Source organism: Harmonia axyridis, chromosome 4, assembly GCF_914767665.1.
Source record: "Harmonia axyridis chromosome 4, icHarAxyr1.1, whole genome shotgun sequence".
Lineage (NCBI taxonomy): Eukaryota > Metazoa > Arthropoda > Insecta > Coleoptera > Coccinellidae > Harmonia > Harmonia axyridis.
The window spans coordinates 1,057,407-1,080,888 of record NC_059504.1 but is presented as its reverse complement, the minus strand read 5'-3'; the positions used below and the strand labels follow the sequence as shown (position 1 = coordinate 1,080,888).

Here is a 23,482-nt window from a genome sequence, read left to right as displayed (position 1 = left end):
TGTCAAAATATTTGTCGATCAAAGACTATTTATCTATGGTCCAAACTGGATAATGTCTGATTCATGATTACCTCGGTATGAACGATCTTAATACGAAAGGGGACAAGGCTTAGTCAGTCAATTACCAACATACTTTAGCTTTTAGGGAGAGAACTCTCTCTCGATCGCAAATTAAACCAATCCTTGATTTTTTTCAGCAGAAAACATTTACGTCCAATGAGTCATAGAGATCGGAACAAGTCAGGAAATTCCATCCAATCATTGCATTTCTAGATAGTTTATTTTGGATCGCAGTTGCATTTATGCTATTAATTTGGAATTTATCGCAAAGGAGGTTGGGCATTTTTCATTTCGTATATTTTCGTCCTCGACGACTCAGAATGTTTTTTATAAAAAGACACATGTACCTAGTAATGGAAAACACATGTAGAAAATGAAGATGGGATTCAACTGAAAATCAGTTAATTCTCATTCTACCAAGTATTGGTATAATTGCTCATTTAAAAATGAACAGGACTATTTGAATTTTTTATAGCACAATTTTTTTAAAGGGTTTTTCCAATAAGAGGTTTCATTTGGATATTAAATGACGAGTATATTTCAAAAAAAATTGAAGCTTGTTTATTTCATTGGCTACGGTTGTAGCACCATATCCTTTTCATGAAATTCACCAATTTGCACATTTGTGGATGTATTTCCTCGATAACTTTAAGAATTCCATCTTTAAGTTCTTGAATCGATTGTGAAGCATTGACATAGACCTTATCATTCCCTAGGCCTCAATAAAAAAAGTCTAAAGGTGTTAAATCACAAGATCTGGGTGGACAATAGTGATCACTTTTTCGAGAAAAAACACGGCCAGGAAACTTTTCTCACAAAATTACTATTGCTCCGTTGTTTGTTCTTAGGCGACGTACACGGTTTCGATTCTTCACATCACTAGCTTGTCTTAAAAGCTCAAATTTTTCCCCATTCTTACTATTGCTGACCCAGAAGGTGCTTCAAAAAAGTGCTTTAATTTTGCGAACTGTGACTGCAAAATTGTTACTATTTTTGTAATGAATTTCAATCTCTTTTTGAAGCGTGCATCGTTTCATTTTTAGTAATGGCGTAGTTTTACTTGTCGAAAGATGAAAAATTCAAAAATGACAGCTGACAAGATAGTGGTCTAGTCAAAACTGAATCTGTTATTGAATTGAAAAATCCTTCACTATTTTCTTCAAGAAAAGAAGATTATCCACAATCCTAAGCAACGAAACATTTCAAACTTTCCTAGCCCAAGCCATATCGAGAACAATTCGTTGCTTCATCCGAACTAGCTCCATATATATAAATATTGTATCGAGTTACCACGTGGTATACAATTTCCGTATACTAGTTATTGACCATCGGTCTTAAAGACACTTAAAACACTTTCACATGCTCTCATCTGAAAGTTGGATTTCATTCAATTGCGATCAGATCATCCTGAGAGCAATGTCAGAAAAAAAAACTAGATGTGATTTTAATGACCAGAAGAGGAATAGGACTGTTGTTCTTGAGCTTATAGATGTATGTGGTCATCCCTGAAGCTAAAAATAATGCGCGAATTAGTCATTTCAAAGGAATTCATAGAGTACCCTCAAGTTTAAATATATCGATGTATACCTTCATTCATTTGAAAGCAAATTCAAGGTAGACGAAGTAGAATCAAATTGGAACTTTAAATTGAGAGATGTATTTTTGATGGAATAAAATCATATCTGTTGTACTTTCAGTTTCACTTTCTCACTTGAGATACACTTTCAGACATAACTAAATTTGGTATCAATCTAAATTCCCTAAAAACACATTTTTTCCAGAAATTTCGACTTCATTCGACAACAGTAATTTTCAAGAGTGATACATGCACTTCAACTGTCCTCTATCTTTTCTGGAGAAAGATTCGTATTTGCTTTAGAAATAGGCTTCAATATCGGTAATCACTTCATTCACTTCTTCATTAGAGCCAAATCTCTTTTTCTGCAGCTTTATTTTGAAGTCTGCAAAAAGCCAGTAATCACTGGAGAATAAGTGGGCTGATCGAGCAGTTAGAAGAGCAGCTCGTTCGATTTGACCATGATTTTCATCGATTTATGACAAAAAGCATTGTCTTGTTGAAAGAGATATTTGTTTTGTATTTGAGAACTTTTTTTTTTAATTTCTGCACTTAATTAGTCAATTTGTGCCTGCATTATAAAGTTATTCTCGATTAAACATGTCAACTTACGAGTCAAATTCTCGTCATTTGCGGGAGGTTTTAATTTTCTGCTTTGATATGAAGAAATCTGCGGCTGAGGCTCATCGAATGCTCCCAAATACTTAAAGCGCAGAAACCCATAGGGGCCAAGCCTCCACGTCGACAGCCAAACCAAATATTCACGGTTCCAAGGTCATGCTCAGTATTTGGTGGGACCAGCTCGACGTAGTGTATTATGAGTTGTTAAAACCGACTGAAACAATCACAGGTGATCGTTATTGAATGCAATTAATGCGACACCCTGTATCTCGAAAACTAGTCATAAATTTCTTATGAAACTAAAGAAATCATCAGTTTTACACGCCAAATCAACCAACTGCCTATCCATTATAATCTGTAAACTTCAGATAATTAAAATATTGGGTGGCCATCGAGTTCTCCGGATTTATCACCGTTAGATTTTTTTAAATTGATAAATGCTTTTCTTTGAATGTGACCAAAGGAGAAAATCCAACGGTATTGAATCCGGAGACTCTGGTGGCCACCGAATATTTTAATTATCTGAAGTTTACAGATTGTAATAGACACTTGGTTGATTTTCCGTGTGAAACTGAAACTTTTGATGATTTTCGTAGTTTAAGGAAAGAAATTATATACAGAGTGATTCACCGGGTTGGCCTATTAGACGTTTATGGAAAACTAATCATAATTTTGAGCTGAAAATTTGCATATTAGGGTTTGAGACAATGGTCTTTCTCCATGAAATATTTTCAGACCTCTAAAACTTCCGGTTATACCGGAAACAGACCACTACTTCCTTATTTCAAATTGCACACCCAGTATATTATTGCATTATCGGATAGATTTTTTGACGACAATTTCGGCAATATGCCACATCTTGGGTGAAAACTTAACGGTTTATGAGATTCTTAAAAAAAAGGAATAGGACGGGGACTCACTTTTTTTCGAAAAAACCTTTTTCATTATGGATTCTACAAATACGTAGTTTTATAAGACTGTTTGCGGTTCAGACCAAAAATGTACAACAATCGCGCAAAAACTTCTGACCCGGCATCGCCACGTTTCTGTAATTTTTAATGAGCGTGCTCCACCCTGTATAATACCAAAAGGAGTGTAGTGCAATATCCCGACGTATTTGGCGAAAGTTCGTCCGCCACAGTTTCGCAAAACTTCCCATGGGTTCATTCATTCTAGAGATCTCGAGATGATAAGATGATTGTGCACGATTGGAGTATACCGCTTCATATAAGTCTGACATTCAATCCGACAACTGAGTATGAAATTCTGAGATAATAGGTTGCGTGTTTCTTGTGCCGTGGTGTTTCAACCTCGATTTCAGCCTCATAGTACCCGAACCGATAACATCTAGACACGGATTCGTGCAGTTGAGTTATTAGTTTATTTTCCGCAAGACTCTGGTGGAAATGCCTAAATTTGCATGTGTCATTTATGTTTTCGTCAATAGGGAGTTTCGACTAGCTAAATGTATCTACGAAAAGGGAATATAGGTCATCGGAATGAATCTAATATAATTTGAAATCGATTTAGAATTGAAAACTGCTAAAAGTTTATCGTTAATTTGTTAACAACAAATAAAACGCTTCAAAATTAAAGGAAACGATCAAAGCCCACTTTTTCAATTTCTGGTTTACTAAAGGGTGTTTTTTTAGAGCTATAGAACTTTAAATTGCAATAAAACAACGATGGATCATTCGATTGACATGAATTTCATTTGACTTCAAGATAATCTTGTGGCATTACATTTTAAATATGATTTCTGGCATATGACCGCCACGGCTGGCTCGGATGTAGTCCAATCTAGACGTCCAATTTTCGATTACCTTTTCCAACATTTGTGGTCGTATATCGGCAATAATACGGCGAATGATGTCTTCCAAATGGTCCAGGGTTTGTGGCTTATCCGCATAGACCAATGACTTTACATAGCCCCACAGAAAGTAGTCTATCGGTGTTAAATCACAAGATCTTGGAGGCCAATTAACAGTTCCAAAACTTGAAATTAGGCGGTCACCAAACGTGTCTTTCAATAAATCGATTGTGGCACGAGCTTTGTGACATGTTGCGCCGTCTTGTTGGAACCACATCTCCTGGACATCATGGTTGTTCAATTCAGGAATGAAAAAGTTAGTAATCATGGCTCTATACCGATCACCCTTGACTGTAACGTTCTGGCCATCATCGTTTTTGAAGAAGTACGGACCAATGATTCCACCAGCCCATAAAGCGCACCAAACAGTCAGTTTTTCTGGATAACGGTGTTTCGACATACACTTGAGGATGAGCTTCACTCCAAATGCGGCAGTTTTGTTTGTTGACGTATCCATTCAACCAGAAGTGCGCTTCATCGCTAATGGACGTAGTGCGCGATACGTATTCCGCACAGAACCATTATTTTCGAAATAAAATTGCACTATTTGTAAGCGTTGTTCAGGCGTGAGTCTACTCATAATGAATTGCCAAACCAAACTGAGAATAAATCACTTGAGAGCTGTTCAATCGGTCGCCATCTTGAACAGTAATGCCAACTTAAAGTTATATACCTCGAAAAAAAACACTATAGTTGGTTGAAATGTCAAGCTACTTGGCTTGATGAATCTCTAATCCTTAATGTCATAACTTTCTCTTTACAATTAAATAAACATCCATCGATTTCTTTTAAAAATACTCGTTTTTTTTTATTTCAGTATGAAAACTCCTAATGGAAAACTCTTCACCTTTATTCTTCTTCTTAAGCCTCCGAGGACGCATTAGATACATTCATTTTTCTCCAAGTAGTCCGAGTAATAACAAATAGTTTTCTTGAAATCATACCACAATCGCCAACAATAAATCAAATAAAAATTGCAATAAGTCATAAAACCTCTACCTAGAACCAACAATTTACCTATTCGTCCGCTAAACGATCGTACGAAATGATTTACAATCTTTACGACGCGAATACCTCGAAATTTACGTCCCTGAAATCACCCATTGTTGTAAAGCCACACCGGTACATATTCATGAGTTCTGACTTCTGCTCTTCGGGATGCGTGGGCCCCTTTATTTCACCTTTAATTGAATATATACGTGCGGATTTACAACCGCGCGGCAGGATTCGGAATCCGAGAGACGTTGGCGCGACACGTCGAGATCCGAACCGTGTATATATGCATATATGCTAGAATTTCGAACGGAATGCAGGATGCTGAACGTAATTAAAATCGGTTTATGGGATCCAGCGTGGAAGAGGTGCGGTCCGAAGGATCAGCAAGTGCGCTTTCGCAGGTGGAAGGATAAAGGTCGAGCTCGTTACGATTATTGTTTTAACAATTATGTGGTGGATATAACGCGGATTTGAGACGTTAGAGATTGCGGTGCATTTTGTGTCGGAATATACAATGACAATTTTACAATATGGATTATTATTTGCTTTATTTTCGCTTAATATACTAACTGACACCCAGTTGCAGGAAAATTAATTAAAATTTAATGCCGCATTAGCATTTTAATCTTCCATTAAACGGTTCAAGTATCCAACTGAAGGATTAAAATTTTAATGGCGGCATTATATTTTAATGAACGTTTATGCAACTGCGTGTAGGAGAAATAAAAAAAGGTGGAAAGCTTTCGAGCGCTGTTCCATTCGTTCTCCAATTGCAATCTTGGAAACAACGGTACTGTATAATATACAGGCTGTTCCTTATTTAGAGGTACTAAGAAAAATGACAGATTCTTTGGGTAATTTAAAAAAAATGTCCCATGAACAATGACCCGCAAACGATTGTTTTCGAGATACAGGGTGTTTTTTGAAGTCCTACTTTTTGTGATGTTTATACCAGTTTATCGAATTTTTATTAATCTTCGCTACAGATTATTTCCTTTATTACCGCTTAATATACTAACTGACCCCCAGTTGCAGGAACATTTATTCAAATTCAATGTCCCATTAAATTTTTAATCCTCCATTAAACGAAGCCGGTAGCCAAAATACTGGATGATTAAAATTTTAATGACGGCAATAACTTTTAATGAACGTTTCGGTAAATGGGTGTAGGGGAAATAAAAAAAGTTGGAAAATTTTCGAGCGCTCCTTCATTTGTTCTCTAATTGCAATCTTGAAGAACAAGGAACTGAATAATATACAGGGGTGTTCCTCGATTGGAAATTAACAAAAATTACAAAATCCTTGGATAATATTAATGAAAAAAGTCCTATAAACATTGACCCGCAAACGTTTTCTTTTTTTGTAGTCCTACTTTTTTTTAGGATTATACGAGTTCATTGAATCTTTATTGATCTCCACTAAAGATTGGGTAAATAAGTACAAAAACTTATAATTAATTTATTCTTCACAGCTCACTAACTGAATTTTTATAGTAATTTGGATTTTCCTTAAGATAACTAGAGAATTGTTTGAATTTTTTTTCTCGAAATCGGTAGGAGATACGACAAAACTATAACGAACCAAAATTTCTATTCACATCTTTCTAAACTAGCATTGATCCACCAAAAATAAAAGTTCTGGACTAATGAAGCGGGCTCTGTTCCAGAAGAAATATCACCCTGTAGATTTGCATTCAAAATTTCGAAAATTTCAGCGCTTAACTGTAATAGAGCGTCCCATTAATTGTGGAACACCCTGTATGTAGAAATCTAAAGAGTTTTCCAATATAGGAATTTTTTCAATTCAGTCACAATGTTTTGTCCCTCCCTGTATATTTGAAATCAAGGATGTACATTAATTTACTCGAAGTACGAATATTCAAAATTCTAAATTTAGCAACAACATAAACCTATTTTTAGATTCATATTTCATTCTCTCTTCGAAGAGCATTTATCTTAGGTTCAATTTCAATATTACTTAGTACAATTTTCGTAAGTAATTCCACAAGTGCATCAAGAATACCGATAATTTTGCATGACAGCGTGTTGTCATGAAAACTGCATGAGTTCATTTTCATTTTTGGAGAAAGAGCCCGACACCCAAGGTGGAGGGCTCTTTCCCCAAAAATGAAAATGACCGAATGCAGTATTTCAAAGAAAACACGCTGGAATGCGAAATTATCCGGTCATTTTGATGCACGAGTGTAATTCGGGGGAATATTTCCCGAATAAACTGTTACATCACTTGTCAAACTGATGTAGAATGGAATTGCCATAGATTCGAACTGTGTAAGATGCATAGAAACTATGCATCTATGAACAGAACAATTATCGCAGTGCAGTTTCGCTTCCTACAATGCAATTATCGTAAGTAATATCATAAGGGCATCTAATTTTTCCGAAAAGAATCGAAAAAACACGTTGCTAAGTAATATTTTGACAAGAAGCATGAGTGCTGGTGGCAACAAAAATCCGAGTCGAAGACGAGGATTTTTGCACCTGCACGAATGCTTTTTGTCAAAAAATATTACTTTGCAATGTGTTTTTTCGATTTTTTTCACAGGAAAAATTAGATGCCCGAATGGTATTTGACAAGACTATTTCCTGAGTAACAGATTATTCTGCATGTATAGGTATTAATTTGAAAACTGAAAAACAGATACTCAATTTTATTTCATCCGAAATACTACAAATTTAATTATTTATGGTACAATTAAAATATAAATTGCAATTTTGGTACACGGTAGGGGTATTGTTTGAAACTTTTGTTGATTTATTGAAGATGTGGGGTGTAGGTACATAATTAATGTAATCTGTTGAGTGAGAAGCGGGAGGAGTGACTGCAGGATCTTCTGTTTTCTGCTTTTTAGCTGGAGGTTCTGAGGCGTCACTTCTAAGGGTGTTTATGATGTTGGAGTAGTGCTCATTATCCATTTGCAGATAAGGTTTAATTATGGTGTCCTTGGAAATAATAATTACGTTTGTTTTAAAATGTATTGTAATTTTTGGTGACAACAACTGTCAAGTTTTGCCGCGGGTAAACGCGAATAAACTGCTGACAGGTCCTGCCAAACAGTTTTTCCACCTAGAAACCATTTGTAATTCAAAATTGCTCGTTTCTGATTGGTGCAAATTACGACGAGGGAAATAGTCGCTGTAATTTTCGATAATTGTTCTCCATATACATAGAATTTTTGACAAGAGGGAAATATTCGTGAAAACCAACAATTCCGAATCACTTTAAAAGTTCGACAACAATTCGTTTTATTATCAAAAATAACAGTGCTTCGAACCTCACAAAGAGCATCGAAGATTCGAAGCAATTTCACCCAACTCCAGGCTATGTTTACTCGGTTTCTATGTAGATATAACAGAAGATATCGCATCAATAATGGAATGAACCGCTTCAGAATCTAGGGAAATTGGCCTAAAACAAGATGGTACAGATGATATTATTGTTTTAGAATTTAATTTCTCGAATGATGTTATCTCCTAATTTTGTTTGAACGTGATGCTCATGTTCACGATTCCCGATGCTGGTTACTGTTCTTGTTTTGGCTTGTTATATTGTATTTGCATGAAGATGCCTTCTGGGCGAAAGTATTGAGATCATTCTCAACTTTTATCGAGCTATCAAGCAATTTAATGCTCACAGAGAAAATAATTGAAATATTAGAATAAAAGGTTTTTCAATGAGAGGTTTCATAAAACGATCGCAATTTTGTAAGAAATGTTTCTTGACCGTGTTAGTTCTCGAAGAGGTAATCACAATTGGCCACTGAGATTTACTGATTCAACACCTTTAGACTTTTTTCTATGGGGCTACGTAAAAGATAAGGTCTTTGGCAATGATTCACAAACGATTCAAGACCTTAAAAATGGAATTCGTGAAGTTATTGAGGATATGTACGAAGTGTGAGAACCATAGAGTAATAAACATAGATAGAGGGAGTACACGCAATTTTTTCATGTCCCCAACATGGTTAGATTGCGTTTCCGGATTGTGATATATTTTCAAATCCACAATTTTACTACATCGTTATGAATGTATATTATATTGAATGAAATATATTTATTCGAGTGATTCCCGATCAAATATGCAAATTTGAATATTTGGAATCCGATATTCCTCCAAATTGTCGAATTTATAATAAGCAGAATATTTATTATTTTCTGTATCTACCTGCTGAAATCCAAGATTTGGCAACTTTTGCTCTCCTAGTGTCATCGGTTGTTTCACGTTGTTTTGCGTGCTTGAAGTTGATTTTCTGAATTTCTGATATTTAGGTATTTATTTCAATATATTTTGAGTTAATATGAAACGTTGATTCATTATGGGACATAAGAAATGCGTTTTTTGTGGAGAAACTCGCGAATTGAGTGAAATATCATATCAATGATATGTTTTCATTTCCGCGCGCTTCGTGTCAAATTTGATAGTTCATTTGCTTACTGAAAATGACATATGCTCTCTCTATCTATGTTTATTTCTCTGAGATATGAACTGATGTCATACAGTTACGTCATTTCAAACACGATACAGATTATTTATAATATTTTCACCGCAAAGTTTCAAACGTCACGTAAGTCATAATTCAAGTTCACACCTCGAAGTACGATATTCATTTTATAATTTTACGTACAAGTTTATTTGTTTTGTGATGTAAGGAAAATAATGGACCATAGTAGTTTTTTTTGTTGTTTACGACTTCTACTGGCCATGAACAGTCATAGAGCCATAAAAATTTCTTCCAGTTGCTATCGAACAAATGTACCTTTGTAAATCGACCGAAAATAGCCCATTAATTGACTGGTATTTAACAATTCATGAATTATCATCTCTTAAATGAATATACCCAGCAATTTTGAAATAATGAAATTCTCGTATCGTATAATTTCGGACTAAGGTCATGCATTATACCATTTTAACTCCAACAATCTTGAATGATCAATAAAATAAAAAACTTATACGTTTTTTTTAATATCCACGATTATTTCCAATTGGATATTTCTATGGCAACTTTTTGTACGGCACTCAACCGAGCAGTAGCTAATCGAATCAACCAACAACATTTTCAACCAAGTCAGTTATCACTAATCACAAAGACATTGAACAATACTGGTTCCACGGAACGAACCATGTGGAATCACCTAGTCGAGCTGAAAAAAGTTGAGTTTCATCAATCCAATCGCCTTTCGTTTATTTCATTATTCCCAATTATGTAATCATCATTACGTGAAAAAGTCATGATACGTTTGTAATTAATAATAGTTGTATTTTCCGCGAGCAGAACCATCGAAAAACTTTAAGTTGGCATTGTCTTTTGATGTCCCACGTAATTATCAAGTATCCTACTTCCTATAGGAAACCAGGATATTTAATCAACAAGAAATAAAATGGTGATTTAGGAAAGCTGTACTTACACAGAATAAATTAGCGTGTGAATTTCGAAATTAATTGTTAAAGATGTATTACAATCGTTGAATTGTGTTGCAGAGGAAGAAATTAATTTGCATTTTAGATCGATGATAAAAAGGGAGAAAATCAACACGTTGCATCAAATTTCATTGAAATTATTCTTTGAGGTTTATAAATTACTTCGAAAGAATTGCATCACGTTGATAGGTAATTATTATTGTTGCAATTAATGGTAGAATTCCTGTTTCTTAGTCATTTTAATGGTATCTTTTCGAACGGTAATTGTTTTTTCATTCATAAGATGAAATGAATTCATTTATTGAATTGCCTGCGTTTCTGCAATTTGATGTTTACACGGATAACAAGAAATATTTCACGGAAATTCTAAAGAATGAATAATGAGAATACGTTTGTTTATTTCCTGCCAAAAATATATTAAATATTCTCTCATTCGATAAAATTCAAAAGATTTCTTATCCATTCAAAACTGGTCCTAAGAAATGGTTGATACGTATTGTCCTAGGTTTTATGTAATGCATGACAAGCTGAATTTGCGCCTTTGAAAGCAATATATAACAAGTTTATAGGTACCTGTGAAATTCCTTGCATATCCTAGATCAGATTTATCGACTTGATAATATGGAATGTAGAAATATTTTTCCAAGTGAAAACCCACACACTTCATTCGCCCATACTGATACAATTCATTGATAAATGTGCGAGCTAATTCTAAACTGGATCCATTATTTTTCTGTAAAAGCAAAGGTATCGCCAACATGTGCCACTGAAAGGCCTTCAGATATCAAGGGAATAAAATGATACAAAATACTGAAGGAAAAGCATCCCAATAAAAAATTTCTTTTTGACATTGAAAAAAATGGGTATACTTTTAGAGGAATCAATGGCTAAACATGGAAAAAAGTCTAAAGGTGTTAAATCACAAGATCTCAGTGGCCAATTGTGAACACACGACCAGAAACCTTATTTTGTAAAAATGTTGTTTCGTTTCTTGTATGGTACGTAGCGTCCTCCTGTTGAAAATAAACGTCATCTACTTCAATATTTTCCAATTTTTGGCCATAAAACTCATTTATCATAGCCAAATTCCGAAAATCGCGTAGAAATCGGAAAACCTGAGTTTTTGTCAACTCTATGGGCTGTATCAGCATTATTCTTAGTTATTCTTGAAAGACGCACACAAATTCGATTCTTCACATCACTGACTTTTCCCAACAGCTCAAATTTTTTCAACAGTATCACTATTGCCGGCCGAGAAGGTGCTCCACAACGACTCAAAAGTGCTTTATTTTTGCGAACTGTGACTTTTCACAATTTTAGTGCGTTGTTGATCCATTTTTAGTGATGGCGTAGTTTTTACCTGTCAAATGTCAACAGATGACAGCTTCAAAAGTGACAGCTGCCGAGTAAGCGGACTATTAAAAATGACAACTCTTATTGAAAATTCTCATATTTTGTACGTTGATGATTTCATGTTGGTAAGTGTTAATTTCTTTCTGTTCAAGGATCCATTCGGTAACCAATTCAATGTTGATACATCCTCTATAATATTGGTGATATGTTGATAGCTAGTTACTTAATAATTTAGACATTTATATTAATTATAGTACTTTAGATGAATTGAAAAATGTACCTAGAATAGGCTGATTTGCTATAATTAATTTGACGTATGTAGCCTAATTATAATCGTCACAACTTAAAAGCTTCTAATTCAGCTTGTTAGAAATGGTAGAACCGGTTATGTTTGATTGGGACTTGCTCTTGTGCTCCATTGGACATTGGATTCTATTTTACCTAACTGCGAAGTAGTAATAGAATAATTCGAAAACATCATAGAAATAATTCAAGACGTAGATATTGAACAACGTTATAGTATTAACAGGCCAACTGAAATGTCCCCGGTCTACTATAGTAAAACACATATTATATTCATTTATTTTATAAAATTCGATTTTTATATTCAACATAGTTGCCTTCGAGGGCGATACCGCGATTATAGCGATCTTCCAACTTTTCGATACCATTTTTGTAGTACGATTTGTCTTTGGCTTCAAAATAGGCCCCAGTTTCGGCGATTACTTCTTCATTGGCGCTACATTTCTTTCCAGTGAGCAATCTTTTGAGGTCAGAGAGCAGGAAAAAGTCGCTGGGGGCCAAATCTGGCGAATAAGGTGGATGCAGAAGCAATTCGAAGCACAATTCATGCAATTTTGCCTTTGTTCTCATTGATTTGTAACAGGCGTATTGTTTTGATGAAGCAGCACCTTTTTTTATTAAAATGGGGCCGTTTTTTTAAGGATGTCATCCTTTGAACGATCCAATAATGCTATATCATAATTCGCTATTGATGGTCTGGCTCTTTTGGAGGTAACCAATGAATATTATACCTTGTGCATCCCAGAATACTGATGCCGTAACCTTGCCAGCTGACTGTTGTCTTTTTCCTTGCTCTGGATTGGGTTTATCGTATGGAGTCCACTCATCTGACTGTCGATTGGACTCCGGAGTGAAATGATGGAGCCATGTTCCATCCATTGTCACATATCGATGCAAAAATTCAGGTTTATTGCACTTAAACAGCTTTTCAAACACTGCTCAGAATCATTAACACGTTGTTGCTTTTGATCGATTGTGAGCTCGCGCGGCACACATTTTACACACAGCTTACTCATGTACAAATATTCGTGAATGATATGATCAACACGCTCAGATGATATCTTCACAATGTCTGCTATCTCGATCAACTTCACTTTACGGTCATTCAAAATTATTTTGTGAACTTTTTTGATATTTTCGTCGGTGACAGCCTCTTTTGGGCGTCCTCTGCGTTCTCCGTCTTCGGTGCTCATTTCACCACGTTTAAACTTAGCATACTAATCAATGATGGTTGCTTAATATTCCTTGAATATTGGAGATATTGCAGTTTTAACTTGTTTACATTTTATGCTGTGTGAAAATAAAATTTTGAGCTCTATAGTATTTTTATCACATACTCAAAATCTCAGTCAAACGCCCATGATTTCCACTTTACCACGAAATAAAAGGATGTTTTCAGACTTGTCGAAAGATCTCGAAAAAGTGCATCTGATATATTTTCAGCATTCCATTTTGAACGTATAACGGATCAAAATATTTATTCTAAAACTCCATTTAGCGCATACCATTGATAAACCAGTCAGTCAGTTTGTTCACATTCCATCTTGGCGCTTGTATAAATAGATATCCTAAGTGGAAATAACTGGCTTCTCATCCAAGCCTTTATTTACGGAAAGAAATTGTTCTCTTTCTTTATACATTCGAATGTGAAGTGCACTTCCTGTTCTATTTCGAAAAATGCATGAGCGCTATCAATCAGCCAGCCGCTTATAATAAGAAAACTGCGCCACAGATTATTTATTTTACACAGAGCGTAATAGGTTTAGTAGCGTATGTGTTGAATGAAATATTACTGATTTCTTATAAGGGAGCAGTATTTCCCTGATATCACTTTATTACATTCGATATTTGAGATAACCCTTTAGACGTAGTCTTTCAAGATATAAAAGATAAGTGTGCCTACTGAACGGGCTTTATAAATGTCCAATTGTCAATAGTTTTTTGAAGTAAATTGAATGATTTTCAATTAAATCCTACAGATGAAATAATTATGATTTGTCAAGGATCAAACTATCTTTAAATGGAAAATAGTTCAATACCCGACCCTTAAAAAAAAAAAAAAATTAAAAGTTCCTACATGGGGAGTTTATAGCATTCTTTCGATTGATACGATGACGTAGATCGCAAAAAAGGCTAGATTTAACCGATTTGTCCATTATTTCAGAATTTATAGGCTGTAAACTGAAATTTTCCAAGAAAAATTCAATAATATTCTCGAGGCTGTCAATTCTCCTATAGGCAAGATACGGACCTGAAACTTCAAGATGTTGTAGATCACATCTCGATCTTCAAAAAACGTTTTGTTTGAGGGGGCTATGACCAATATTTCGGGAGATATTACGGTTTTTAGGGGGAAATTCAATTTTTACGGTTTTTTTCCAAATTTCGAGTTCAAAATTCTCATAAACTGTGAGCTCTACGAAGAATCGGTAAGCGATGTTAGAATGAGCCATCCCCAATGAGCCGAATTCCGTACTCATCCGAAAATTTTTTGTGCGAAAAATTTCACGAAAATTTTCAATACCTGACGCTTAAAAAAAAACGAAAAATTAAAAGTTCCTACATGGGGAGTTAATAGTATTCTTTCGATTGATACGATGACGTAGATCGCAAAAAAGGCTAGATTTAACCGATTTGTCCATTATTTCAGAATTTATAGGCTGTAAACTGAAATTTTCCAAGAAAAATTCAATAATATTCTCGAGGCTGTCAATTCTCCTATAGGCAAGATACGGACCTGAAACTTCAATATGTTGTAGATCACATCTCGATCTTCAAAAAACATTTTGTTTGAGGGGGCTATGACCAATATTTCGGGAGATATTACGGTTTTTAGGGGGAAATTCAATTTTTACGGTTTTTTTCCAAATTTCGAGTTCAAAATTCTCATAAACTGTGAGCTCTACGAAGAATCGGTAAGCGATGTTAGAATGAGCCATCCCCAATGAGCCGAATTCCGTACTCATTCGAAAATTTTTTGTGCGAAAAATTTCACGAAAATTTTCAATACCCGACCCTTAAAAAAAAACGAAAAATTAAAAGTTCCTACAAGGGGAGTTAATAGTATTCTTTCGATTGATACGATGACGTAGATCGCAAAAAAGGCTAGATTTAACCGATTTGTCCATTATTTCAGAATTTATAGGCTGTAAACTGAAATTTTCCAAGAAAAATTCAATAATATTCTCGAGGCTGTCAATTCTCCTATAGGCAAGATACGGACCTGAAACTTCAATATGTTGTAGATCACATCTCGATCTTCAAAAAACATTTTGTTTGAGGGGGCTATGACCAATATTTCGGGAGATATTACGGTTTTTAGGGGGAAATTCAATTTTTACGGTTTTTTTCCAAATTTCGAGTTCAAAATTCTCATAAACTGTGAGCTCTACGAAGAATCGGTAAGCGATGTTAGAATGAGCCATCCCCAATGAGCCGAATTCCGTACTCATCCGAAAATTTTTTGTGCGAAAAATTTCACGAAAATTTTCAATACCTGACCCTTAAAAAAAAACGAAAAATTAAAAGTTCCTACATGGGGAGTTTATAGCATTCTTTCGATTGATACGATGACGTAGATCGCAAAAAAGGCTAGAGTTAACCGATTAGTCCATTATTTCAGAATTTATAGGCTGTAAACTGAAATTTTCCAAGAAAAATTCAATAATATTCTCGAGGCTGTCAATTCTCCTATAGGCAAGATACGGGCCTGAAACTTCAATATGTTGTAGATCACATCTCGATCTTCAAAAAACGTTCTGTTTGAGGGGGCTATGACCAATATTTCGGGAGATATTATGGTTTTTAGGGGGAAATTCAATTTTTACGGTTTTTTCCAAATTTCGAGTTCAAAATTCTCATAAACTGTGAGCTCTACGAAGAATCGGTAAGCGATGTTAGAATGAGCCATCCCCAATGAGCCGAATTCCGTACTCATCCGAAAATTTTTTGTGCGAAAAATTTCACGAAAATTTTCAATACCTGACCCTTAAAAAAAAACGAAAAATTAAAAGTTCCTACATGGGGAGTTTATAGCATTCTTTCGATTGATACGATGACGTAGATCGCGAAAAAGCCTGCAGTTAACCGATTAGTCCATTATTTCAGGATTTATAGGCTGTAAACTGAAATTTTCCAAGAAAAATTCAATAATATTCTCGAGGCTGTCAATTCTCCTATAGGCAAGATACGGGCCTGAAACTTCAATATGTTGTAGATCACATCTCGATCTTCAAAAAACATTTTGTTTGAGGGGGCTATGACCAATATTTCGGGAGATATTACGGTTTTTAGGGGGAAATTCAATTTTTACGGTTTTTTTCCAAATTTCGAGTTCAAAATTCTCATAAACTGTGAGCTCTACGAAGAATCGGTAAGCGATGTTAGAATTAGCCATCCCCAATGAGCCGAATTCCGTACTCATCCGAAAATTTTTTGTGCGAAAAATTTCACGAAAATTTTCAATACCTGACCCTTAAAAAAAAACGAAAAATTAAAAGTTCCTACATGGTGACTTTATAGCATTCTTTCGATTGATACGATGACGTAGATCGCGAAAAAGCCTGCAGTTAACCGATTAGTCCATTATTTCAGGATTTATAGGCTGTAAACTGAAATTTTCCAAGAAAAATTCAATAATATTCTCGAGGCTGTCAATTCTCCTATAGGCAAGATACGGACCTGAAACTTCAATATGTTGTAGATCACATCTCGATCTTCGAAAAACATTTTGTTTGAGGGGGCTATGACCAATATTTCGGGAGATATTACGGTTTTTAGGGGGAAATTCAATTTTTACGGTTTTTTTCCAAATTTCGAGTTCAAAATTCTCATAAACTGTGAGCTCTACGAAGAATCGGTAAGCGATGTTAGAATGAGCCATCCCCAATGAGCCGAATTCCGTACTCATCCGAAAATTTTTTGTGCGAAAAATTTCACGAAAATTTTCAATACCTGACCCTTAAAAAAAAACGAAAAATTTAAAGTTCCTACATGGGGAGTTTATAGCATTCTTTCGATTGATACGATGACGTAGATCGCAAAAAAGCCTGCAGTTAACCGATTAGTCCATTATTTCAGGATTTATAGGCTGTAAACTGAAATTTTCCAAGAAAAATTCAATAATATTCTCGAGGCTGTCAATTCTCCTATAGGCAAGATACGGGCCTGAAACTTCAATATGTTGTAGATCACAACTCGATCTTCAAAAAACATTTTGTTTGAGGGGGCTATGACCAATATTTCGGGAGATATTACGGTTTTTAGGGGGAAATTCAATTTTTACGGTTTTTTTCCAAATTTCGAGTTCAAAATTCTCATAAACTGTGAGCTCTACGAAGAATCGGTAAGCGATGTTAGAATTAGCCATCCCCAATGAGCCGAATTCCGTACTCATCCGAAAATTTTTTGTGCGAAAAATTTCACGAAAATTTTCAATACCCGACCCTTAAAAAAAAACGAAAAATTAAAAGTTCCTACATGGTGAGTTTATAGCATTCTTTCGATTGATACGATGACGTAGATCGCGAAAAAGCCTGCAGTTGACCGATTAGTCCATTATTTCAGGATTTATAGGCTGTAAACTGAAACTTAAACTCATATAACTTAAAGTTATATACCTCGAAAAAAAAGACCCTATACATTGATAACGATATAGTAAAATTGTGGATTTGAATCCGACAACGTAACCTAAACATGTTGGGACATGTATAAATTGCGTATACTCCATCTATCTATGTTTAATACTCTATATCTGCTGGAAAACCGTATATTCAACTCAGATTTTTTCCTCAAAATAACACAATCAATCTGAAACTATTAAAACTTGAACCACCTCGTACATTTCTCGTATTCTCAAGTGCGAAAACGACAACAATTTTTTTCAGAATAGATTACATGATTTCGCGTGTAAAATAAAATCGCACGAATACATAAAATTCACGAATATCGTTTACGTTTACATCATTAACTTACGACGGTCACAAAAGATAGAACACTGTTAGTACCTTGGGGGGCAGTACCCAGTACCTAATAATACCCAAGATTACAATTCACACAAATAACGGTACACGAACGAACGAAGAAGAAGACAGAGTCAGAGATTCATGAACCCGAATGGGAAAAAGCGGAGATTCGCGCGTAACAATGCATCTAGTTTAACCAATAACGTTTTTTTTTTTTCGACCGAAAAGACGCCAAACAATACCACCTGTCTCCAGGCCGTAATTATAATCGCTTGTTCAAATGTGAGACAGCACGAATTGCTGTCATTTATTTATTACGACAAGGAGACCTCCAACGACATTGTGGGAAATTTCTGTTTCGCCATAAGAAATAAGGCGGACGTATCAGAGGCGATATTGCAGATGGTATCTCTATTTATATATAGATACGCTTGCTCTTCGTGCGCTTTGATACTATTGTGTTAATTGAGCACCGTGGAGAGGTCAACTGAAGGTGTTTACGTTCGATGTGTCGAGAAAGTTTGGGTCAGTTGAGAAGCCGACGAAAAGTATTGTCGAATTTTTTCCGAATAAATTTTGTATGAGGAAATCGTCACGTAAGAAAAACGCGTTACGCCTGTTTCCCTTTCAGTGGTGCAACTTCCATTGAAAAAAAAAACTTAAGAAATGAAGTACCTTAATCTCTTTAAAAAATGGATAAAAACGAGTTTTGTGTATTGACTATGCTCCTAGTCACAAATTGATGAAAATCATGGCCAAATCAAACAAATTACGCTTCCAACAACTTATTTTCTATATGTGACCCCCACAGATCACTGGCTTCATGCAGACCTCGAAAAAATGCTTCATGGAAAAAAAAATTGGTTCTAATCGTAGAGTAATAAACATATATCAAATCTAGCTCAAAGGGGTTCTGAGATACCCTCTCTATACAACGAATTTTGGGACACCCATTGAGTAACAAACATAGATAGAGGCAGTATACGCAATTTTTACATGTCCCAACATGGTTAGATTACGTTGTCGGATTGTGATATATTTTCAAATCCACAATTTTACTATATCGTTATGAATGTATATTATATTGAATGACATATATTTATTTGAGTGATTCCCGATTGAATATGCTAATTGGAATATTTGGAATACGATATTTTTCCTAATTGTCGAATTTATAATAAGCAGAATATTTATTATTTTCTGTATCTACCTGTTGAAATGCGAGGTTTGACAACTTTTGCTCTCCTAGTGTCATCGGTTGTTTCACGTCGTTTGGCACGCTTGAAGTTTGTTTCCTGAATTTCTGATATATTTAGGTATTTATTTCAATATATTTCGAATTAATTTGAAACGTTGATTCACTATGGGACATAAAAAGTGCAGAAACGTGGAGAAACTCGCGAATTGAGTGAAATATCGTATCACTGATATGTTTTCATTTCCGCGCGCTTCATGTCAAATTTGATAGTTCATGTTGGGGAGAAAATTTGCTTACTGAAAATGACATATGCTTCCTCTATCTATTATAATAAGGGATTACCGAAGTTGAAGCTTATTTTATAAGCAAGGAAGAATCTTCCTCTAATTCTGTGGTTATTCCGTTCATTCTTCCACATCTTGTAAAACAAAATCGTGCGAGAATATATCAGAAACGCACAGTTTTCATGGTTATATTTTATTATTCTATGTTGGTACTCCGAACTTTCCGCCACGGCTTTATCTGTCAATTCATCAATTTGCCTTAAAGAAATCAGTTCTGCCAACCAACATTTTTCAATGCAAAAATCACTAAAATATATTTATGGAAATATTTCATCAATTTCAATGAAAATGCAATGAATTAGAGAAAATAATGTATAATACTCGTACAGAAGGCTCATTCTACCACTCGTTCATTCCAGAACTCGCCACTTCGTGGCTCGTTTTTGAATTTTGAACTCGTGGAAGAATATCAATGCCTTCTGCACTTGTATTATAAATAACTATTCTATGGAAAAGGTATTGAAAGGTTGCATTGGAATACATGTTTCATTGTTAAAGGTGACTAAGTTGCCAGATAAAGTAGAATTTTTAAGGAAACATGTGTTTTTGGCGTTACGTACCACTCAATCAGCAAAACAATCGCAATTTTGCAAAAAAAAGTTTCCTGGCCATGATTTTGCCATTTAAGATCTTTAAATTTCTTTCGTTGGAGCCTCGTGAAAGATAAGGTCTATGGCACTGCTTCACAATCGTTACAAAACGTTACCTAAAGATGGAATTCGTGAAATTATCGAATACATACAAAAATGTGTGAATTGGTCAGGATAAAATAAAATTCTACCGATAACGAGTGTTCTTCTAGAAGTTAGAACCCATTTTCCCATCAGTTGAGAGTGTTGAGACATTTGGACCTCACCCAATATCTCACGATCTCCCTTCCAGCTCGACACAAACACAATCATGACTTTAGCCTACTTAGCGATCAGATTTATGTTATGTCAATCTACAGCGTCTCTTTCATCAATTACAATAAACTCGAAGATTACTTTATGTCCGCATCATTGCAGTTCCAGGTACACACACACCAGACCGAAGAGTTTCTATTTTTGATGTGTCATTACCAGCCATTTGATTGATCCCAATGAGACTTTATTAATTTAATTTATTGTAGTGAAAAGACGTGAAATTATAGAAGAGAGTTAATTCGATATCATTTTCTGTTTTGCGTCCGCAAACGAGCGTAGGAACCTAATGGTCATTTTCGACCATATTCAGACGCTGATTCCCTACGAGAAGAAATGATAATTGAATGGTGGAATTGAGAAAGTATCTCATATAAGTTGTTAGTATTTCGCTTATATGTGTGCTCTGATGTCTCAAAATGATTTATGATAGGCTTTTCCGGTTTTTAATTCACTTTGAAGGAGTCGAAATACTTTGTACGTCAAGTAGGTATTTTAAGTAGAACAGTACACATTTAAAATAAAATTTATGAGAAGTATTGACTATGTGTCAGTAGCTTTTGTGTGCATTTTTATTGGTGCACCTATTGGGGACCGCAGAATTTACATTTATTTTGTGTATTTATTTCCTTTCGAACATTTGGCATGAACTTTATAGTAATTATTTTATGAAGTGTTTTCCAGTTGGAATATGACAATTCAATTGGTTATACAGGGTGATTCATCGGGATGGCCTATTAGACGTTTATGGAAAACTAATCATAATGTTGTGCTGAAAATTTGCATGTTTGGGTTTGAGGCAATGATCTTTCTCACTAAAATATTTTCAGATCTATACAACTTCTGGTTATACCGGAAACAGACTACTACCACCTTATTTCAAATGGCACACCCAGTATATGATTGCATCATTAGATAGCTTTTTTGACGACAATTTCAGCTAACGGGTGTTTTTTTTTTCGAGGTATATAACTTTAAGTTGGCATTACTGTTCAAGATGGCGACCGATTTAACAGCTGTCAAGTGATTTATTCTCAGTTTGGTTTGGAAATTCATCATGAATAGACTCAAGCCTAAACTACGCTTGCAAAAAGTGCAATTTTATTTCGAAAATAATGGTTCTGTGCAGAATACGTATCGCGCACTACGTCCATTTTATTTTGTTTAGCGATGAAGCGCACTTCTAGTTGAATTGCTACGCCAACAAACAAAACTGCCGCATTTGGAGTAAAGCTAATCCTCAAGTGTATGTCGAAACACCGTTACATCCAGAAAAACTGACTGTTTGGTGCGCTTTATGGGCTGGTGGAATCATTGGTCCGTACTCCTTCAAAAACGATGATGGCCAGAACGTTACAGTCAATGGTGATCGGTATAGAGCCACGATTACTAACTTTTTCATTCCTGAATTGAACAACCTTGATGTCCAGGAGCTGTCGTTCCAACAAGACGCCGAAACATGTCACACAGCTCGTGCCACAATCGATTTATTGAAAGACACGTTTGGTGACCGCCTTATTTCACGTTTTGGACCTGTGAATTGGCCTCCAAGATCTTGTGATTTAACACCGCTAGACTACTTTCTGTGGGGCTATGTAAATTCATTGGTCTAAGCGGATGAGCCACAAACCCTTGACCATTTGGAAGACAACATTTGCCGTGTTATTGCCGATATACGGTCACAAATGTTGGAAAAAGTCATCGAAAATTGGACGTCCAGATTGGACTACATCCGAGCCAGCCGTGGCGGTCATATGCCAGAAATCATATTTAAAATGTAATGCCACAAGATTATCTTGCGGATAAATAAAATTCATGTCAATCGAATAATCCATCGTTGTTTTATTGCAATTTAAAGTTCTATAGCTCTAAAAAAACACCCTTTATTTTTGAGAGAAAGATCATTGTCTCAAATCACAATATGCAAATTTTCAGCATGAAATTATGATCAGTTTTCCACAAACGTCTAATAGGCCATCACGGTGAATCGTCTTGTAAAATGAAGGCTGGGAAACGAAAAACGAGCAACAATCAAGACTGCAGGTTTTACATAAATTTCGGGAGATTAATATTCAAACAATCTCAAGCTTGATCCAAGAGAAAGTTTCTTAAACTTTTAATTGAAACTGTTCTGAAAAATTCACGTTAAACCACATCTTCCCTTCAAACTTGTACGAAGAAAATCGTGCCAATACTTCAACGAAATACGTAAACACATTTTTTCCGCGATTTTGAAAATTCAGCAGGAAGTGTCTGCAAAGTTCCCAGTCGGCACTAAATCCCCATGCACAACACAGAGTCGTTATCGTTACATGCACCTCATTTACGAACGAAGGAGACACCGTAAAATATGTCACATTGATCTAGTGCACTTCTCGAGAATTCAACGGTCGGGCCATTCCCGCGTAGAGCATCTCGGCAAAATCGATAATCGAGTCTATTCCTAAAATTTATAACTTTTGGCGTTTTGCCAAACGGTGTGGCGGTCTGCTGCCGGTGCACTCTCCTCAATGCAGCAAAAGCTGCCGGCGAGGGAATTCGGCTTCGGTCTCGCCTCCTCCGTCGACGCGTTCTCCTCTACGTGAAAGCGAAATCGAACAGATTGACGAGATTGTGTTTTCCGATCCTTCCGATATCGGTTTCTGTGCGATTGCATTCGACGACGGAAATTCTATGGTTTATGGTATCCGTTTAGGGAATTGGAAATTTGTGAGTATTTTATTGATTTAGAGGATAATTTACGCTAATTGGGCAATTTCTCGAAAATTCGTTTTTTTTTAATCGTACGAATAATATACAGGGTGTTAGTGGATAGTGACAAACAACAAGGTGTATTTCTGCATGAAAAAATAATGACAGT

At 35.4% G+C, this 23,482-nt stretch overlaps 1 protein-coding gene across 3 annotated transcripts in view; it reads left to right on the top strand.

Moving 5' to 3' along the window:
* Positions 1 to 23,482, top strand: part of LOC123678855 (storkhead-box protein 1) — a 72,935-nt gene that overhangs the window by 5,054 nt on the left and 44,399 nt on the right. Inside the window, exon 1 of one of the 3 annotated variants that reach the window (XM_045616102.1) lies at positions 23,136 to 23,331. The exons of the other annotated variants lie outside the window; for them this stretch is intronic. The gene's annotated coding sequence lies outside the window, so the exon portion shown is untranslated. Of the gene's footprint in view, positions 1 to 23,135; positions 23,332 to 23,482 lie in introns of those variants that run through there. 3 annotated transcript variants of the gene reach the window in all.